The 21045-nt window shown below is 35.0% G+C and overlaps 1 non-coding gene across 1 annotated transcript; it reads right to left on the bottom strand.

The window, feature by feature from the left end:
• Positions 1 to 20442: 20442 nt before the first annotated feature.
• Positions 20443 to 20544, bottom strand: LOC123569918 (small nucleolar RNA U13). Its single transcript, XR_006693799.2, has one exon. It is a non-coding gene; the product is annotated as a small nucleolar RNA U13 (small nucleolar RNA).
• Positions 20545 to 21045: the final 501 nt, after the last annotated feature.

Genomic DNA, 21045 nt, shown 5'->3' with positions numbered 1-21045 from the left:
TTTTTTTCTTATTTTGAGACAAGAGTATCGCTCTGTCACTAGACTGGAGTGCAGTGGTGCAGTCTCCGCTCCCGAGTTCAAGCGATTCTTCTGCCTCAGCCTCCCGAGTACCTGGGCCTACATGCACACGCCACCACATCCAGCTAATTTTTGTATTTTTTTTTTTTGAGACGGAGTCTTGCTCTGTCGCCCAAGCTGGAGCGCAGTGACCAGATCTCGGCTCACTGCAAGCTCCGCCTCCCGGGTTCCCGCCATTCTCCTGCCTCAGCCTCCAGAGTAGCTGGGACTACAGGCTCCCGCCACCTCGCCCGGCTAGTTTTTTGTATTTTTTAGTAGAGACGGGGTTTCACCGTGTTAGCCAGGATGGTCTCGATCTCCTGACTTCGTGATCCACCCGTCTCGGCCTCCCAAAGTGCTGGGATTACAGGCTTGAGCCACCGCGCCCGGCCTGTATTTTTTTTTTTAATTTATTTATTATTATTATACTTTAAGTTGTAGGGTACATGTGCATAACGTGCAGGTTTGTTACATATGTATACTTGTGCCTTGTTGGTGTGCTGTACCCATCAACTCGTCATTTACATCAGGTATAACTCCCAATGCAATCCCTCCCCCCTCCCCCCTCCCCCTCCCCATGATAGGCCCCGGTGTGTGATGTTCCCCTTCCTGAGTCCAAGTGATCTCATTGTTCAGTTCCCACCTATGAGTGAGAACATGCGGTGTTTGTTTTCTGTTCTTGTGATAGTTTGCTAAGAATGATGGTTTCCAGCTGCATCCATGTCCCTACAAAGGACACAAGCTCATCCTTTTTTATGGCTGCATAGTATTCCATGGTGTATATGTGCCACATTTTCTTAATCCAATCTGTCACTGATGGACATTTGGGTTGATTTCCAACTTCAAACTATACTACAAGGCTACAGTAACCAAAACAGCATGGTACTGGTACCAAAACAGAGATATAGACCAATGGAACAGAACAGAGTCCTCAGAAATAATACCACACATCTACAGCCATCTGATCTTTGACAAACCTGAGAGAAACAAGAAATGGGGAAAGGATTCCCTATTTAATAAATGGTGCTGGGAAAATTGGCTAGCCATAAGTAGAAAGCTGAAACTGGATCCTTTCCTTACTCCTTATACGAAAATTAATTCAAGATGGATTAGAGACTTAAATGTTAGACCTAATACCATAAAAATCCTAGAGGAAAACCTAGGTAGTACCATTCAGGACATAGGCATGGGCAAAGACTTCATGTCTAAAACACCAAAAGCAACAGCAGCAAAAGCCAAAATTGACAAATGGGATCTAATTAAACTAAAGAGCTTCTGCACAGCAAAAGAAACTACCATCAGAGTGAACAGGCAACCTACAGAATGGGAGAAAATTTTTGCAATCTACTCATCTGACAAAGGGCTAATATCCAGAACCTACAAAGAACTCAAACAAATTTACAAGAAAAAAACAAACAACCCCATCAAAAAGTGGGCAAAGGATATGAACAGACATTTCTCAAAAGAAGACATTCATACAGCCAACAGACACATGAAAAAATGCTCATCATCACTGGCCATCAGAGAAATGCAAATCAAAACCACAATGAGATACCATCTCACACCAGTTAGAATGGCGATCATTAAAAAGTCAGGAAATAACAGGTGCTGGAGAGGATGTGGAGAAATAGGAACACTTTTACACTGTTGGTGGGATTGTAAACTAGTTCAACCATTATGGAAAACAGTATGGCGATTCCTCAAGGATCTAGAACTAGATGTACCATATGACCCAGCCATCCCATTACTGGGTATATACCCAAAAGATTATAAATTATGCTGCTATAAAGACACATGCACATGTATGTTTATTGTGGCACTATTCACAACAGCAAAGACTTGGAATTTTTGTATTTTTAGTAGAGACGGGATTTCACCACATTAGCCAGGCTGGTCTTGAACTCCTGACCTTGTGATTCGCCCTCCTTGGCCTCCCAATATACTGGGATTACAGGCATGAGCCACCCTGCCCGGCCAGTATAATGCTTTTCTATTCTGGTGTCTGGGACAGAGGGATCCTTTAAACTGGAAAGGTTAAGCCTATAGTGAACTATGATCTCACTTCTGCACTCCAGCCTGGTGACAAAGTGATACTCTGTCTCTGAAAAAAAAACAAAGTTAATTGGGAGGCCAAGGTGGGCTGATCAAGTGGTCAGGAGATTGAGACCATCCTGGCTAACACAGTGAAACTTCATCTCTACTAAAAGTTACAAAAAAATCAGCCAAGGATGGTGGTGGGTGCCTGTAATCCCAGCTACTCAAGAGGAGAATTGCTTGAACCCAGGAGGCGGAGGTTGCAGTGAGCTATGATCGTGCCACTGCACTCCAGCCTGGGCAACATAGCAAGACTCCATCTCAAATAAAAAAAAAAGTTAAAAAGTAAATAAAAAATAATGTTAAAGAATAAGGTATTTTTAATTAACATTTATATACTGCACTAAAGAGAATACTAAGGTAAGATGCACGCCCTTTTACAACTTAATAAAGAAAATTGTAGCTGTAGCAGTGTATATTTCATATTTAACATTATTATAATTGAAAAACATATACTCATTGGAAAATATGTTGTTATTTGAAAATACACTTTTACTTTTTATAATAATTTAATGAAGCAGCACACAATTTATCCTGCTTCACATAATTATGTGCATATATGTTGGATAGCATATTTGTTTTAAAATACTTGATGATTACTAGTTAAGAAGACATATTGAAACATGGTCTTGAGGGTGATAAGTCAAGTTTCTCTCACCAAATATATATTCTGTAAAACTCGAAGGATATAAAAACTCCCAAACTTGTTATTGGGAAAAATATTTGTAATAAATTTTTATAGTGAGCTGGGTTTAATATGCTACAATTCAGAGAGGAAAAACTTTTTTATAATCCAAATTATTGACTCATGTAAAACAAAATTTTATGGAGAGGCAGTCACATGTTAAGGCTGTCTTGACTTTAAACTCAAATTTTATGATTTATTACATTGTAATGGGTGCTGATCTATTAATATGATCTTGCATCTACCTTATGAATATGGTTTCAGTCATATTTATTTCTGTTAGAGGAAAAGAGAGCAGTAGAGTAAACTCCTGATGTTAAGGATAATTGTATTACATATTAGCTTGTGCTTTCCACCCCCAGTCCTCATTTTACTCCAGTTTATACAGGAAGAAAATAAAAATTTGAAGACATTCCCTCTATATTCTGTTTCCACTACTTTTCTCATCATTTAAACAGCTACTCGGAATAATTTTGAGCAAGACTTCCTAATTGTCTTCAAATGTGTATTTGGTTTTCCAAATCACTGGGCATTTGTGTTACATAAATAATTTTATACATCACGGCATAGTATCAAATATCAGATCTGTTCATAAATTAAAATACATATTAATCCAATATTCAACAATACAAATTCTGACCTTCCACACCCTTCAGGAGTCAGTAAATCTTTTTGGTTTAATTTAAAAATACATCAGCATTTGACAATATCTATACTCCACTTATACTACCATGGTCTAAGAAACTCATGTCTCTTACTTGGATTATAATAACAGCCCTAAATATTATTTTTCTATTTACTTTTGTCTCCTTACTACCGACTAATTCCTAGTGGCACAGATGATTCTCTTAAAACGTAATTCTGATCATGAAACTCCTCTTTTCAAATGAATCCAGTGGCCTTCCACTCACTTTCACTTATGATAATGTAGAAAGTTTTTTCAATGTATTTTATGTCCATAAATCATTTTCTCTAGTTTTCTGTCTCTTTATCTCTGTTTGATAATTCCCCTCCTGCTCTTTCCACTCTACTAACACTGCGTCCTTGTTGTAACTGCAATATGGCAAGCAAGTTCTTGCTTCAGGGCTGTAAAAGGGTTTATAATGTCACATTGGAATGATATTTCCTTAGAACTCTGTGGCTTCTTCTTTTTTTTTTTTCTTTTATTTTCTTTTTCTTTCTTTTTTTTTTTGGCATGGCTTGTTCTATTAGCTTCTTGATATTTTTCTTCATGTGCCAACTTTTTATAACCTTTGTGATATCTGTACTTCAAATTTTAACATTTTCAACACTTTATTATTCCTCATGTATATATTACCACTTGAAACAAACAATATTTCACTTATTTCTTGTCTAATTCCTGAACCCAAATGTATGCAGTATAAGAGGTGAAATGTTTGCCCTATATTTACTGTAATATATTGTGAAATAATTCCTCATAAACAATAGGTAGTCAACCAATTTTTGAGTTTGTGAAGAATATTATGCTAAAAGAGTTAGCACTTGTGATATAATAGCCGTGATACCATATGCAGAGAGATCAGAGTAATCAGAAAGCACAAATGGAGGCTAGTCTATGAAAAACACAGTCATTAAACAGAAGATAGGGATTTGATTCAGCTTGGGTGCAGTAAGTACTGTAATAGAAATAGGCCCAGAGTCATGTGGTTGTACAAATGGAGAATGAGGTTGGATCCAGGGTGATCCATAGTGAACCATTAATCTGATTTCTGAGAAGAGTTAGAGAAATCACTTTCAAAGTATGAAAAGTTAAAAATAGTCCCTGAGCAGAGAGGAGCTTGGTGTGTTTGAATAATGTTAAGTAATGTCTGTGTGACAGAGAGTGGATTAAGCAAGGGATGAAAAACACAGTTGAGGCTGGCAAGTTCAGCACTTGTCATATAATTCAGGGTTCTTCAGGCCACAGGAAGATTTTTATAATTTAATCTGAGTGCAAAGAAAAAACAGTATTTAAACACAGCGTAGGCATCACAAATTTGGAAGATTATTCTGGCTCTGTCTGAAAACTAGTTGCTATAGACTAGGAGTGGATTTAGTGAGAATAGTGAGGAGATTATTATTCAAGGAAGACATGATTATGACTTGCACTAGGTAAGTTAGTGGAATTGGTAAAATGGAGATTTCAGATTAATTGAGAATGCATATTACCTCACAAAATATCATACCCAATGAGTATACTTATTGATCATACTTTTATTTTTCTCTTCAGAGTACAAAATATGTATGCACTCCAACTCTAGCATTTACTAGATATAAAAAGTTGATGTATTTGTATTAAATTGTAAGCTTCAATTCTCTCCTCTATACAATAATATCTATATACCTTTTAGAAGTATTAGTATAATAACTAAAGCTATGTTAATATGCATAACAAATGTGATAGATATCCCAACTCTTATGTAATCATTGTTAAAACACCAGCTCCATTCATAAAATCTGGAAAAATAAGTCTAAGTTACTACCTCATTCACTCTCTGCACAACAAATAATAAGATCAGTAGAAGTAGAAACCTAGACCATGTTAGAAATAGAAAATAATCTCCCACTATTAAATAGCCGTGAGCCTGAGAAATTACATCAGTGAAATGGTGGTAAAGTCTTGTGTTGAAAACCACATATGTCTGGGTTAGTACACCAGTAATGCATGAATCCACAAGGCAACAGTTCTAAACTTGACTTAAGGCAAAATAATAAAGCAGAGAAAGCCTATCTGCAGAAAAGAGGAAGGGCCTGGAGGATGTGGATGGAGCCTATTTGAGTCAGGAAATGAAATAAGCCCAAGATGTGATGAGAAGAGCCTTGGTTTTTGACTTTTTATATTAGTAGACATATATGTCAATTTATTTTATATTTTAGGCTATCTATGAGGTAGATTGCGGTATTTAATAAATGTTCTTAAATTTTATCTGATGTTTTGTTTCCTTGTATTCAAAGAGGCTTACATTAAAAGTGAAACAGTGTAAAAGTCCAATAAAATTGTCAACTTATTTCTGAAAGATATACAGTTTAAATGTAAGTATTATTAAACACATATATGCATGGAAACTCAATTATGAGTTTGCTGATATGGTTTGGCTGTGTCTCCACCGAAATCTTCACTGATTCTCCCCAAACTACATAACTGATAACTGTGGACCAGTATATGAAACTGAACTTTCTTTGGGTTCTGGACAGTGGACAAGAGCAGGCAGATGGTTGAGGGTTGTTAAACCTTGGAGCAAGTGACTGACACAAAGTGAGTTCTTTGTTTTTGTAGCTTTTGACTGTGGATGGCTGCCGTGGTGGTAGCAGCTGGTCACGGGCAGCTAAAATTCTGATAGAAAGTCCAACCCCTTCACTGGAGGAACAGGAGAATGAGGCTGCAGAAATGAGGACTTCTAGAGGGTGAGGAGCCGAAAAAGCCAGAGAAAAAGCACTCCGAAACCTTTTTAAAGGGCGCAGCCTCTTGCTAATGCCTAAAACATACAAACACAATGCAAATGGAAAGTAAAATACAGCGGACTTAAAGAACTGAATTGTGATCTGGGTCACTGCACAGTATGACCACGGCTCTTTGCAGTTTGAGAACAATCAAGTTAATTGCCTGCTTAAACTAATAAATAATCTTCAGAACAATCTAATGAAATAACAAATGATATTTTAATTATCCAGGATATTATCCAAACCTTAGCATAGCAACACCCACGAAATGTGATCCAATATCTGTAGCAAAAAAAAAGATCAACAGATGTTTATCTCAAAATGACATGAATGTTTGAAATTATAGACAATAATTTGAAATTCACTATTGCAAATGTCCTCGGGTAAAGAGTAGTACATTTTAGGCTGGTCACAGTGGCTCACACCAGCACTTTGGGAGGCCGAGGTGGGCAGATTACGAGGTCAGGAGATCAAGACCATCCTGGCTTACACGGTGAAACCCTGTCTCTAATAAAAATACAAAAAATTAGCCAGGCATGGTGGCGGGCACCTGTAGTCCCAGCTACTCAGGAGGCTGAGGCAGGAGAATAGTGTGAACCCGGGAGGCAGAGCTTGCACTAAGCCGAGATCGGGCCACTGCACTCGAGCCTGGGCAACAGAGTGAGACTCCATCTCAAAAAAAAAAAAAAAAGGAGTAGTACATTTTAATAAAATAAATAAATATCATCTTAGTGAGAATTTAATTAAAAAACAATTTTAGAATTAAAAGTTAAAAATCAGAATGGCAGAAAAGAATGGTAACAGGTAAAAGACCCTGAGGAGAGATGAATGGTAATAATCTAATCTACAGAAGACAGAAAATACAATATTGGATAGCACTTCGATGACATGTTGGACAATTTTGAAAGATGTAACTGGCAGAAAAAATGGAGCTAAGGAGGTGAGGAGAGTATGTGACAAAAAAAAATTCACAGAAGTAAAACTAGTTTTTAAATTCCATCAAATAAATAAGTTTACAGATTCAAGAAGCTATGATTCACCAAACAGCATATATATAAGACACCCAAGGTTAGGTACATTATAACCAAATTGCTGAAAGCCAAATAATGAAGTAAAAATTTTCAGATCAGCTTGAGTAAAGTAACACATCACATACAGGGGTAAAATTAACTGAATGAGTGTAGACATTTTTTCAGAAACAAAGGTGGCCCAAATACTGTGGATTAATACCTTTAAAGTGCTGTTGGAAAAGAGCAACTATTAATATTACAAAAATTAGTATAGCTAAAAAGCAATCTATATGTTCACATATAATTCCAAATATATTAAAATAATCCAAAAGAAGGTAGAAAAAAAGAAACAGGAAAAAAACAAAAAGAGTAAAGAGGATGGTGGGTGGGTTGGGGGGAAGGTCAATGGTCTCATATTCTAAATAAAAGGTGGATATTAGAAGATTGAATAAAAAAGCAAGTTTCAACCCTGTTCAATCTATGAAAGACACACTAAATATAAATAAATATTTAAAGTAGATGAATGGAAAAAATATATATTATAAACAATGATCTTTTGCATCCTAGGGAAACAAGACTTATGTCTACAAAAAAACTTATGCACAAATATACATAGCAACTTTATTCAAAATGGTCAAAACTGGACATAACTGATATGCCCAAATATGTATAAATGGAGAAACATACTGTGATATATCTATAAAATGGAAATCTTTGAGGCAATAAAACCTAACAAACTACTGATCCATGCAACAAACTGGATGTATCTCAAAAGCTTGATTCTAAATGAAAGATGTCAAGACACAAAATAGTACCTTCTATGTCATTCTAGTTCTATAAAATTCAAACAAAACTATACTACCACATAGTAGATCAATGTTTGCCTGGAGTCAGGGATAGAAGAAAGAATGGATTGTGATGGGCACAAAGCATTTTTAGAAGAAAAATAATCATCTGTAACTTGATGATGGTGCTACGTTTAGTGAATGTGCAATACCGTTAAAACTCATCAAGTTGTACATTTTAAATTGTATCTTTTTAGTTGTTTACATGCTATTCCTAATATATTTTAGAATAGATATGCATATATCTTGTAAATTATATATAATATATGTAATAAATTAGAATTATGAATTGAATGTGATAGTATACATTTCTTTCAAAGGTGACATATCAAAATCACTCAGAAGCTGTATGATCAAATAAAATTGATTAATGCATTTTGAGTACTATATGGACAACATATTTTTACACTTTCCAAATCTATACATTCTTACATTACACCCTTTTCCATATTATTTCTACCATGTCTATGTAGGCAAGTGGCCAGAGAATGCTTCAGAACAATAAATCAAATAATAAAATAATACAGATAGCCATGCTATAGTTTAAAGCAGCTTTCAGAAGAGTCAAACAAATGTAATAAAGGGAGTCATCATTTATCCAATTACTTAAGTTTCAAGAAATATATTGCACAAAATTGAAGGGCTGTGAACATGTTGATAAAATTTTTAAATTAGTTTAGCAGCTGAAAGAAGCCCAAACATCAGGATTTTATGCCTAAAAAATCTTGGCAATTGGAATTTTTAAGCATAAGATTAAAGAAGGTGCTATTTTAGAGAATCTATTCAATCATAAAGTATTACAGTCTTACAGAGTCGGAAAATAACAATTTATCAACAAATATCTTGAGTTGACAACTAGATTAAATAAATGAAGAAAATGTAAGAGGTTGGAGACAAGCCTTCAGGAAAGGAAACTTGTTAACTGAAGCTGAAATTAATGTCATTAAACTCATGTTGCAGAAGATTTGAGATTTAACCAAATAACAAATGAAACCTCACTGCTGTTGTTGTCTCAGAAAACGAAGATTAAATGGATAGAAAAAAAGTAGATGAACAAAGAACCTGGAATGTGTGTGGATGAAGCATATGGTTTCTATAATTTTATTTTTTTAACCAATAGAAAACCATTTTCTCTAAAATCTGTGGGCTCTTAGAATTTAGAAACAACTGAGAAAAGACAAGAGTAATGAAATTTAATGGCCCTATTATGTCCTTGAGTCCAGCCCTCTATGAGAATATGGGATAGTTATCAGTCTAGGAAGACTTTTACAAAGGTCTTAGAATTGCTAATGGTGAAAGATTTCTTTTGGTTTCTTCTGCGCTCGCTCCAAACCCTCTGACCTCTCAATGACTAACATTTTCCTAAGTGAACACACAGACGCATACCCACCAGAAAGTCAGTTTCTTGAATTTGTTTATTGTGGATGTAATTATTTTTGTCTGTTATTCCCATGATACATAGCACCACTATTAAAATGGTTTCAACTTTCATATAATCCATAATTATGCACATATTCTATTATTTAAAATATGCCACATTGTCAACCTTCACATATTTAAAAGTCAAATATACCATAGATTTTTTATCCTGTCAAAAAGAGCTAAAGACCACTTTAAGAGAATCATAGGAATATAAAATGTACGAAAGGATAGACCATAGTAATTAGTCTGGAATAAATATAATGTGTTGTGCAAATAACTTACTATTAAGTATCACGGAGATATATTAACTATTTTGGAGAATCTGAGGAGCAAACATTGAGTAATTTGTTCTCCCATTAGTTTGGTCTATCTCACTTGCAGTGTTGGATACTTAACACTTATCAATATATCACAATGAATATATTTTGCTACATGGCTCTTACATAATGCTACAGATACACGTTAAACAATTCCATCATGTTGAACTGCATACATTCTCCTTCATAGTAAATCTGATAGAAGTCAAACTTTACTCTATATAGAAAACAGTATTTATTAATAGAGTGAATAAAGATTTACAGAGGAAACATGTAATGCCTGACACTCCTTTGGACACTGAGGATAAACATGGAACAAGGCAAAATCCCTCTCCACATTCAAAGTGTAGAGACAGAAAGTTAACAAATAAACACATTGGTATATAACATATGAATTTCTGATATTATGTCCTTAGAAGAGTCTTTCCTTACTAAGTTCAGAAAAAGACCAGCTCCATAATTGGCAGTTACTTTACTACGCTTTTTAATTTTACCATGCTTTTACATTTTACCATGATTTTTAATTTGTATTTACTACTAACTCATCATATATTGTACACCGTTTCATTGCTTTAGTTGTCTGCTCTGGCTTCTGGCAGCTCAGTTCTTTCTCCTAAATTGTTAAAACAACAAAACAAAAGTTAAAGTAACAGTCTAGGCCTTAATCACTTACTAGGATTAATCACTTACTAGGATTACTAAGCAAGAGACTAAAATTAGAGAAAGTGCTGATTTCATCCCATGACTCTTCCCTCCACTACTCCCCCTACCTTCCATCTTCCATTCCACACTGGTGAAAGGTCAGCCAGTTCAGCACAGAAATGGAGGTTGTTATATATGGCCAGGGAGCCCCAAGCAAAATCTCCTGCACTTTTATGGAAACCAGGAGCAAGTAATGGAAAAAGAACACAGAGGGCAAGGCGGGGAAGCGAGAAATGGGAAAATGCTGAGAACTGTGCCAGAGTAAAGTGTCTAGAAGGTTGCCTCTCCTTCTCTCCAAAAAGGTGATCTCAGCAAAGCTATCTAAGGATTCAGATAAAGAATCTCGAAATGAAATGCACCACACTAGGAACGCAGACATGTGTGAGTGCATGGCCAGCCAGAGGGACCTGAGTCATTGATTGCAACTCCCCTTAAGGACTATAATGTATGGGCTGTGCACCAAGTATAGTGAGGGGAGGGCAGTTTTTCCTATGAGACCTGCCAGATAATTATTTGTCATTGTGTGTGGTTGAGTCTGAAATCCACGCACAAGTTTTTAAAATCCAGTAGTTGGTGGACTTAAAGCAAGCAAGCAGGAGCTCCATGAAGACATGCGGTGATTGTAAGAGGCTCACGAGGACAATCTGCATAGTCTATACTAGGTATGAGGTTAAACAAAATAGAATATATTTATCCTTTAGAGAGGTGGCCACCAGCAGGCAGTTGTATAAGGCAGATATATGGATGGATCTCATTAAGAAACTGAGGCCGGGCGCGGTGGCTCAAGCCTGTAATCCCAGCACTTTGGGAGGCCGAGACGGGCGGATCACTAGGTCAGGAGATGGAGACCATCCTGGCGAACACGGTGAAACCCCGTCTCTACTAAAAAATACAAAAAACTAGCCGGGCGAGGTGGCGGGCGCCTGTAGTCCCAGCTACTCGGGAGGCTGAGGCAGGAGAATGGCGTAAACCCGGGAGGCGGAGCTTGCAGTGAGCTGAGATCCGGCCACTGCACTCCAGCCCGGGCGACAGAGCCAGACTCCGTCTCAAAAAAAAAAAAAAAAAAGAAACTGAGGCAGTGGAGAAGTGGAAACTCTGACAATGGTGACTGACCCCTCTTCTGGTAGGAGAAAGTTAGACTCACATTCAAAATGGATTCCAAGGCAACATCAAATTATAAGAATTCCATACAATACTAATTCAACAAAATTATTGACTCTCAAAATAAAAATTTTATTCATATTCGTGAAAAGAATTGAGTTTTACAAACTAAACTTTTGATAAAGCCAGATTCATTCTCATATGGTCTACAAATATCTAAAGAACATATGGACAATGATTGTATGATACAACTATTAACATTTGCTTGGGCCAAATTCTCAAATGTAATGCTGTGTTTAACGTAAGACTTGACAATTGATTAAAACAGTTTGACAAATAACAGAGCATTTATTCTACTTAATTAATGTAGATTTTGCTCATCCTTAGTTTTCCAAGCCAAAGTAATTTTACCACTAGTATCTGAAAACAGATCCTTTGACAGCTATATTTAAACTTTTTAAAGAAATGTTCCCTAAATCTAATATAAGTAACTTAATGCATATGCAATTATTTTTGCACTGACCTAATATTGTTTTGTAAATGCTTAGGTCTACTTAAATAATATAAAATTAATTAAGATATCACTTTGTGTGTGTGTGTGTGTGTGAATAGGTGAGTTTACTCTCTAAATCTCTACATGGTGCCAGTCATTTGAAATTTATTATATTCAAATTTAATTAAAAATATTTTATTTAGTTACTTAATCTATATTCCCAGAATCCGAAATAGAATAGAATTTCAAGATTGTAAATGTGTAAGAATGATTAAAGGATGACCTCTACGTATCTTTTCAGTTTTAAATTTCTATGTTCTAAACGTTTATCATAATTTGGCCTAGGCACAAAAGTGGTAATACATCTATTTGCTGTAATGACCTCAACAATAGCTAGTATAATAAATTTTATCAGTGTTACCTATGTAATCTGTACACTAATTGATGCAATTTTATTACATTATGCTGTTATTTATCCAGTAATATTTCATTACATAGGCAGTATTAATTTTTTTTTTTTTTTTGAGATGCTCTGTTGCCCAGGCTAGAGTGCAATGCCACGATCTCAGCTCACTGCAACCTCCGCCTCCTGGGTTCAAGCTATTCTCCTGCATCAACCTCCCAAGTAGCTAGGTTTGCAGGTGCCCACCACAACGCCAAGTTAATTTTTTTGTGTTTTTAGTAGAGATGGGAGTTTCACCATTTTGACCAGGTTGGTCTCAAACTCCTGACCTCAAGTGATCCATCCACCTCGGCCTCCTAAAATGCTGGGATTACAGGCGAGAGCCGCCTCGCCTGGCCCAGTATTAATTTCTTAAAGGAAATGCTTGCATAATCAATCATCAGTTATACATTACTTATTGGATTTGGGTGATATTTTGACAAATAGGACTGAAAATGTCTCTAAACCATAGTAGCAAGTACTACAGTAAAATGATGTGTATGTGCCTCAAGAAGATAATAAAGACAGAAGAAATTGGAAGTTTCTAAATATAGTCTATTGCCACATTGCAATAGACTCATGTTGCTTCAAAAATGAAAAGAAAAACAGAAGAATACATAAGAAAATACAGGCTCAGCAAAATCTGAGCCTTTCATTGTTCAAGAAGAGTGTTTTCTAATGCAGTGTAGTAATGGAATGTTTTTGTCTTCCTTTGTCTAATGACAAATGCAATTTTAATTCTTTGTGTCTTTTGGGCTGCTAACTTGAAATGTCATGTAATTACTGCATTATTAATTTATATTTTTGGTCATCTAATAGACTGTGACATTCTTGAAGATAGGAATGTCTTAATCATCTTTGTTTGCCTAGGAGCTATCACTGTACTTGGAGCTTAAAATCAATCAATATAATTTACCATCTGAATACTAATTAATAAATAAATTACTAAAAGTGAAACTATTATTAATGAAAAAAACAGTTGAAGTTAATAGTTAATAGTATTTTACGAATGTTAATGTTTTTAAACATTTATAAATGGACCATGTTGGGTACAGTGTAAGCAGTAGGAGAATCTTTGTGAAGAGTGTACAAAAACTTTCTGTAATCTTTCATCAATTTTTTTTTTTTTTTTGAGACGGAGTCTCACTCTGTCACCAGGCTGGAGTGCAGTGGTGCGATCTCGACTCACTACAACCTCCACCTTCTGGGTTCAAGCAATTCTCCTGCCTCAGCCTCCCTAGTAGTTATTTCAAAGTATTAATAAATTAAACAAATTAGGAAGAGATTTGAACAATGCTCTTATTTTTTCCATTTCATATTGAAATGGAAAGTATTTAGGAGAGCCAAAACAGCTTTTTGAGAAAAACAACGTTTGATGACCTGTTCTGATTTATTTGAAGGCTTATTATAAAAAAAATTTTTAATTGTACCCTAGAACAGAAAGTATAATAAAAAAAATACATTTATCAGGACAGTATGGTCTACACATAAAGAAAGATACGCTGATCAATGTGTCAAAATAGACAAACTACAGATATAAAACCACTGATTTTTGACAAAAATTTAAAAGCAATTCAGGGGATAAATAACAGACTTTTAAAGAAATGTTGCTGGACAATTTGATACTTACCTGCAAAAAATTTTGAAGTTTGATCTTGTAGACCTATATGTAGAAACTAAATGTATTAAATTTCGGGGCAAAATTAAGTATTTTTGCTTTGAAGTTAGACAAAGCTTTCTTATATAAGATACCAAAAGCATAATTTATAAAATAAAGTGAGGATAAATTGGATTTAATCAAAATTTCAAATTCTCCTTATGAAAAGATACTATGAATAGAATGAAAAAAAAAAGCATCAACAGACTGAGAGATTCCATTTGCATATTATAATTTGGAAAAAGGCTTGCATGTAGAGCAAGGGTCGATAAACCTTAAATAGCCAAATAGCAAATGTTTTAGTTTGCAGATCTTACAGTCTTTGTGGAGTCTCCTCAGTTCTGTTATTGCAGCATGAAGGCAGCTTTAGACAACATAAACATGAGTGAGCTTAGCTGTTTCCGATTAAACTTTAGATACAGAAACAGGTGTTACGCATGATAGTTTGTGTACTTGTGATGTAAATATAAATAATTCACAAAATTAAATAATAAGTAAACAATGCAATAAAAAATAGATGAAAAAAATAACAGTCCACCACAGAGGATTATAAAGCTATTTTTTGTTATAGTTATTGAATGAAACACAGGATAAATGCCCTTTCTTGTTCTCTACACCCTTGAGAGGAAATGTCCCTAATTTATTTTTTATTTGAAATTTCTCTTCTCTAATTCTACTCAATCACAGAAAACTTAATTATAAGTACTCAAATTTTCCAATGAAAAAGTTATTTATCTTAACAATATTAGGTCTATATTTCTTAATTGAGAGTAAATTTAAGTTTCATGCACTGGCTTATACATGATGTACAATAACTGAACCTCTTATGTCAATCCAACGATTAAGTTTTCTTATGTAAAATAGATATAAAAACAAAAATGTTTTTATGTGTTGAGGTCAAATAATTTTTATTTATTACAGTTATAGGCATTTTTAGTAATGACATTTATATTTTCCATTTATAATGATGAAAATTAAAAAACCATTCTGAAATAAGATTTATCTCTGAAACCTAAAATGTATGTAGCTTTTTGTTTGTTTTTAATATGAGTGGAAACTATCTTCAAGTATGGAAGTTATGAAAGCCATTTTATAACTTTTTATAACATTTTATAACACATTTCCTAATGTGTTGTTCGGAAATTACATATTATTATACGTGAAAAAGCAGGAAATAGATACAGAACATTCCTGCCTTATTACCTAGAAAAAGTCTATGCTACAGTGATTTTGTCATTGATTGCATAGTCATTCGATATGTCTATTTACTTGTTTAATGATTTTATGTTTTTCAGCCATAGATACATTTTAGCCTCAATGAGCTAAAAACTTACACAAGTACATGTTTAATTCAAGATTAATAAATATTTGTTTTTCAAAACCACCATTTTACATGATCTTCTTCGAGTCTCATAATAATCCAGTGAGGCAGGCAGATAGTAAATAATCTTTAGCTTAACAATAAAAAAGATGCCAAGGATATTGCACCAATGGATCTGCTCAATGTTCAATTGGTAATAATCAGCGAAGCCAGAATTCGAGATGTTCTGTGTGGCTATAAAATCTCTGTATTTTGCCCATTATTCTCTGATGGTTTAGCAGTTACTATGATGGCTTTAAAATATGGCCTCAAATTCTTTGGTTCTCCTCCTTTAAAGGGGTGGAGTCTCAGTGACTTGGTTCTAAGGAGTAGACAAAAAAGAAAAATCAAAAGCATGAGAGTACAACTTAGGAGTCTAAGTCTGGATTACTTACTCAGGGAAGCCAGCTGCTGTGTCATGAGAGTACTATGTGATGAAGAACTGAGGCCTCCACCAAACAGTCATATGCATGAGCTATTGTGGAAGCTCATCCTCCAGTCCTGGGTGCAGCCTTCAGGTATCTGCAGCCTTAGTTGACATCCTAATTACAACCTCATTAGAGTCCCTGAGTCAGAACCACTCCACGAAGAGATTGTGAGATGTATGTTTTAAGCTGTTATTCTAGGCTAATTTATTATGCATAAATAGAAAACTAATAGTTACCTTCTTAGACTTCTTCCCAGTACTGATGCCTTTGCTGATTAGAACATTTTCAAGAACCATTAATGTATTTTCAAAAATCTGTTTCTTCTTCCTTTTGATGATCAGTCGGTGCAATTTCTAATGGAAGATAATGTCAAAGGTTCAGATATATGTAGATAAATAGATATGATTTCACTGTAGATTCCGTTTTAGAATTGGTCTTTGCTTCTCTGAAGAAGAATGTTTTGACTATGATGGTACACTTGAAAGTCAATAAAACAGACCAAACAGCTTATCTCTTTGAATTAGAACTCAAAGGAAAATGGCAAAAGGCATGTCTTAGTCATGGAATTCTGCTTTATGGATTATGCTGTTAGAGCTGTAGATTAGAAGAAAACTAGGTCTCAATTCCAGTAAACATGCTGAAATAAGTTGAAATAAGTATACAAATAAAAATTTTCTCTAATATGTTTTATACTTCTGAACAGTTTTTATAGGAAGGATAGGCCAAATGATTGAATTTTTCTCAATTTACTAATTTTAAAAACATTGAATGACTTAACCTATAATATGAAGAAAAGGAAATAGATATAAATATTTAACATAGAGAAGTGGAATTATGGTATATCAAATAACACCTTAATGGATTATTATGCAGATGTTAAAATTATAATGGAAAATATGTAGCCACAAGAGAGAAAATGTGTGAAAATTATGTCAAAGGAATAAGATGAAAACAAAATTGTGACTATATTGATTATAGTCAAGTAAATATTATATGCAAATATAAATAAGAACAAAAAAATAAAATTAGAAGAAATTATTTATTGGAGTAATAGAAAAAATAAGTAAATAAAATTTGCTTCTTTAGAAAGTCAGATTTTAAAAAAATAGAAAAATCTCTTTGGCACTCCAACAAAAACACGAAGTTATTTGTAAGGAAAACAAAATGAGGTTATCATCAAACTCAACAGCATGTTTAATTCCAGAACTAAATGAACATGTAAGTGATATTCCCATAAAGAAAAGTAAGCAAAGGAAAAGTAAGATAATGGTATTATATCTAGCCAAATTTACTCTCAAATATAAAAGCCACAAACTGTTATAATACAAAGGAAAAGTAAGATAAAGGTATTATATCCAGCCAAATTTACTCCAAATATAGAAGCCACTAACTGTTATAATACTTCGAGAGCTAAGAAATTGCTATCTCCATGATCTCTTTCTTATGTATTAACTAGGCCATGAATTGCAGACAACCACAACAATCAGCATAAACATCATCAGTATAAATACTGCCTTTTATTTGTATATACATATAAAACATATTACATAATAAATAGTCCAATTCTACCACTTCTGAGATTCTTCAAAACATATGCATTTAATGTGGAAAAAAGAAGACAAAAATTTAGCAGAGATAATGTATACATCTTAGTTTTGAATTTAAAGAATTTAAATCAGACATAACGCTATGAATTCATGGAGGCCATGCTATTCTTTTTTTTTTTTTTTGAGACTTAGTCTCGCTCTGTCGCCCAGTCTGGAGTGCAGTGGCGCGATCACGGCTCACTGCGAACTCCACCTCCGGGGTTCAGGCAGCCTCCAAAGTAGCTGGGACTACAGGCGTCTGCCACCAAGTCCGGCTAATTTTTTTGTGTTTTTAATAGAGACGGGGTTTCACCGTATTAGCCAGGATGCTCTCCATCTGCTAACCTCGTGATCCTCCCGCCTCGGCCTCCCAAAGTGCTGGGATTACAGGCGTGAGCCACCGCACCCGGTCTTATCTGACTTTCTACTAATCTAGCCATCCATCCACACTACAGTCCACTTATTCACTCTAACTCTGTCAACTGGAAAGATGTAGAAATAACAGCAGACCCAGTTAATAATGCACATTCATATTGCCCAAATTCTGGTCTTGAAATACCCTTCCTCACACCCCTGCCCCTGCCACATATACACAAACCAGAACTAGAAATGTCTCATTCCCGAGCTGGGATGGAAAATGTGTAGGAAGTGTCTGAAACATTTTAGCAACTATCAGGGACTGCAACAGGACATGTCAAAAGAACTCAGAAGACATAGGAGCCACCCATTGGAGAGATAGGAACATTTCTACCTCAATAAAAACAACAATGGATGAAAATACTTCAAAAATATTTTGTGTAACTGTGAGTTCAAATACTAAAAAATAAACTTAATCGAAACTTTTCAACAAATTAGCCAAATCTGGAGGGTCATAAAGAAAGAAGTCACTTGTTAAAATAAATTAAAAAGAGCAAAAAAATCAATCTTTTAGCCTATTAGTCCTGTGCAAACTTCTCTGAGACAGAAAACATCAGATAAAAAAAAATTTCACTCATATAAACCATTTTACTAATAAAAAAGGAGAAATTATATATAAAAATGTCACTAATTAATTAATATATCTAGGCAATAAGCACAACCAGTAGAAAACATCACCAAAAGTGGCAACCAGACACAATACGCCTCTTGTTTGAGGAATGTAATGAAGTCTTGCCAAAAGTTGAAGAAAAGATTTATATTTATCTATATAAAACTAGTACAGATTCATGTATAGATAGATAAGTTTTTATATATAAAATCCCTATATCTATTTGTATATTTATATAGATTGATATATTTATGTAGCTAGATATACATTTATTTAAGGATTAGCGGCCGGGCGCGGTGGCTCAAGCCTGTAATCCCAGCACTTTGGGAGGCCGAGACGGGCGGATCACGAGGTCAGGAGATCAAGACCATCCTGGCTAACACGGGGAAACCCCGTCTCTACTAAAAAATACAAAAAACTAGCCGGGCAAGGTGGCGGGCGCCTGTAGTCCCAGCTACTCGGGAGGCTGAGGCAGGAGAATGGCGTAAACTCGGGCGGCGGAGCTTGCAGTGAGCTGAGATCCGGCCACTGCACTCCAGCTTGGGCGACAGAGCGAGACTCCGTCTCAAAAAAAAAAAAAAAAAGGATTAGCTACATATTTATGTATTGACTCTATAAATCCCCTATATTAAACAATCAATTGATAGAAAATACAGAGTGCAGAGATGTTAAAATATTCCTTGGGAATATGTGAAAATTATAGAATCTTAAATACTTTGCAAGTAAAATGGCCCAGTTATATTGTGCAATATAAGATTGCAGGAAAATAATAATTTATGGATGGGACCTGTAATAACAAAAACTTAAAGTCTATAACCATGCTCCCAAAAAGTAAAAATCAAGCCTAGTATTTAAGAAAACTTCTTGAGTTATTAAGCTGTAAAATAAAGCGAGCATGATTACCATTAAATATGGACAATGGTCACAGCAGGGCTGTGAGGTTTTGATTGAGATCAGGCACGTTGAGAGGTTCAATAATATCTGGAAAGACTATTTATTGATAAAAGTGGTAGTTACTAGTTGAACACATAACAATTTATTAAGTTGATCATATGTTTTAATATTTCTCTGTACTATATTTTACAATAAAAGAGCTTTTCATCAATAGCACTCAAGGAAGTAAATTGTATGGCTCAGAGAATCTTCAGTAAAGCTGATGATCCAAGCTTAACAATGAGATGAACCTTAAGATTTTTGGTATTTAAAACCTTAGGCAATAACACATCACAGGAACTGTCAACTCAGGACACTGCTGCAATGGAACTGCCATTGTCATTGTCACTGTCACAAGGCTGCTTGACAATAGAGTCTATGGCTAGCCTTGCTGACACTCTTTTTGTTGGCACTGTCTCTAGATTTAGAATCCTTGGTAGCAAAGTCTGACTGGTCAAGCCTACATCACAGCCTGTGTACATTATAGTTCCTAGGGGATAATAGAAATTAACATCTATTCTTCTGAGATACTATCTTCTGATGTAGAATTCAGCCCTGCCTCCCTTGAATATTTACCCTGTGAACATCCTCTAATTGAGTAACGAGTATAAAGTGTTGGCTCCATTATCTACATCAGGAGACAGATCAGTCTTCATCCATTTTCTGTTGCTTATGAAAACAATCCTGGAAACTGGGTAATTTATTTAAAAAGGAATTCATTTCTTACAGTTTGGGAGACTGAGAATTCTAAGAATGAGGGGCTGGATCTGGTGAGAGCCTTCTTACTGGTGGGAAATCTCTGTGGTGTCCGAGTTTTATTTCATTTTGACTTTTCTTTTTCACATCAGACAGGTAATGTACTGATATCATAGCAAGGATTTAGGGAGCCAGATCTCATATGAGCATGAAAAGACAACAGTCATATTTCTGAACTACAAGTGGATCTCAGCATGAGTTATGGAGGATATTCAAACCATAGCAAGACCTAACAACTTCTATCTCTGTGTAGTTTATTAAACTAGCTTAAAAGGAAATAGGGAAATTATATAGAAGTGTAATCGTTTTAGAAGATGGATTTGGTGACATAATAGCAAATAACTAAAGAGTTTTATTAATGTGGTGGCCATAGCTCTTTTTTCTGGGAACCAAAAGTGTTAGATTAGATCAAGAGGAAAGCCAATATTAGAGGAACAGAGATCAACACAAGTGGTGGTCCTGAGGCAGAATAAAATATGCAGTGAAAAGGGTATCTGAGATGACACTAGGATGTAGGTAAAAGCCAACCCAAGGGCCTTGAAGTCTGCATTATGCTGACTCTTTTTCCTTTTTTTTTTTTTTTTTTTTTTTGAGACTGAGTATCTCTGTCACCCAGGTTGGAGTGCAGTGACACAATCTTGCAAACTCAGCCTTCGGGTTCAAGAGATTCTACTACCTCAGCTTTCAGA

Source organism: Macaca fascicularis, chromosome 17 (genome assembly GCF_037993035.2).
Source record: "Macaca fascicularis isolate 582-1 chromosome 17, T2T-MFA8v1.1".
NCBI classification, from domain to species: domain Eukaryota; kingdom Metazoa; phylum Chordata; class Mammalia; order Primates; family Cercopithecidae; genus Macaca; species Macaca fascicularis.
Note: the sequence above shows the minus strand (reverse complement) of the source record. Positions and strands in the feature narration are given on the sequence as shown.